Genomic DNA, 2,147 nt, shown 5'->3' with positions numbered 1-2,147 from the left:
TTTAAGCAATGATGTATCGCTAAATACGGAGATACCAAATTCTCAGCCAAACAACATGTCTTTTCAAAAGAGTTAATTACTTCATATGCATGTAACTCTTCATTGAAAGATTTTACTATGATTTTCTTGCAGGCAAAAAGTACTCGCTCCTCTTCATTGGCGAAAATATTCAGAATTTTTCCAAATTCTACGAAGCCTTCCAAAACAGGATTCTATATAAAAGAAAAAACGCTGTATGACTTACAGGAAATTAACTGTAATGAAATTTAAAAACATGCGCGAATCCTTGGATGTAAACATTTTAGATAATGACCTAATCCATTTCAAATATCTCGGGGGAAAAATATGTTTATTTTAAAGCAAATTAGACGATAATTATTTTTGAAATTTGTGAAAAAAGGCACACGAAGTTGTGCGTATTTGAATTTTTTGCTTCCATTTAGTAACTTTTACTTTAAAACACATATACTTCAGAACTTTCATTAACAAAAAAATTAATAACAAATAAAACTTTGTGGGGGGGGGTGCATACACAATAAGCAAAAAAGTCCCCTACATTTTTTTGGTCAGATGCTTATTCTGGACAGAACAGAGGGTAGAAGTTGTATGTACATGTGAGCATGTGTGGCTCCAAACTTTTGTTATTATGAGATTGTTACAACAAATAAGAACAATAAAATATGTTTAGAAACATTGAGATAAATGGAACTTATAAAATCATTAATAACAGATGAAGACTTAAATCAAAAAGATAAATTTTCCCAAAAATAGTTGATTTTCTGTTGTAACAGATTTTAGTCCAGTTTTGACGATCAAACTATGAATTTTTTAACAAGAAATAATTTCCTACCCGAAAAATTTATTTTCAATCCAGAAAGGCGAATTTTTAACCAAAAAGGATGACTTTTTAAGAAAATTGTTGAATTCTCTAGGAAATAGTTGCATTTCTTCTAAAAAAATATGAAATTCATCGTTAAGCAGAAGAATTTTTTATTACAAAAAGAGTTGAGTTTTCATCCAAAAAAGATTCCAATTTACTCAGTAACATCCAGAATTGAATTTTCGTAACAAAAAAAAAAGTTTTTACAAAAAAAATTGAATTTTCAATCCAAAAAAAGGAATTTTTTTAAGCAAATAGGATGCATTTTTAACAAAATAGTTAAATTCTCTACCAAATAGTTGCATTTTTATCCAAAAAATATTAAATTTTGTACTAAAACAGATGATATTGTAATAAGAATGTCAAATTTTTTTACAACTGGAACTTTCATTCAGAAAATATTTCAGTTCATTTTTTAACACCAAAATATAAATTTTAAACAAAAAGTAAATTTTCTACAATATAGTTAAGTTTTCAAGAAAATAGTTTAATAGCTTACGTTGTTCAATTCAGCTATTTTTTAGCTTACGATGCGAAATTCACAATTTTTTGATTTAAAAATTTTCCATTTAAATTTTTTATTTCTAAACTTACATTTTTAATTTTAAGAATTTTTAAATGCTTTCTTAAAGAAGAGAAGAAATAAATAATAAAAGCCTTTGATGTTGAAATGATTTGACAACACGATTTTAAACCAGTTCAAAATTTAAGAATTTTCAGATTTTAACGTTAAAACTTAAACGGTTTCAATTTGAAAGTCTTAGTGATTAAACAAATATGAACGTCTGACTGTAAGGTCATAAACTATTTTCAACCTAAGAATAACTTCATAATAATATATTCCCAATTAAAGGATTTTATTAAATTTAAAATATTGTTTCAGTCTAATATATTCCACTTTTAACCCATTCAATTTGAAATTTTTTAAATTTGAAATCAAATATTTAAAAGTAAAGAATCTTTAAATGTATTTTTTGACATAGAAAACCTGGAATCGTTAAAATTTCGAAGTGCCTTTAAACTTTGAACGTTACAATTATATTTGTTGTATTCGAAAAATGCTTAATTTGTAAGTGAAATTTTTAAATTTTGATGTATAATTTACAAGTGAACATTTGTAGGAAAACCAAATTATTTTGCAAAGTTAAGAAATTTTTCTTAAAAACTTCTAGAATCTTTTTTGAAAATTTTGTTTAAATCTTTGAAACACTTTTTGAATATTATCTTAAAATAATTTTTCATAATTACAAGTTATTTCAAATTTTCC

This window comes from Belonocnema kinseyi, chromosome 7, assembly GCF_010883055.1.
Source record: "Belonocnema kinseyi isolate 2016_QV_RU_SX_M_011 chromosome 7, B_treatae_v1, whole genome shotgun sequence".
NCBI classification, from domain to species: domain Eukaryota; kingdom Metazoa; phylum Arthropoda; class Insecta; order Hymenoptera; family Cynipidae; genus Belonocnema; species Belonocnema kinseyi.
The sequence above is the reverse complement of the archived record's forward strand: the minus strand, read 5'-3'. Positions refer to the sequence as shown.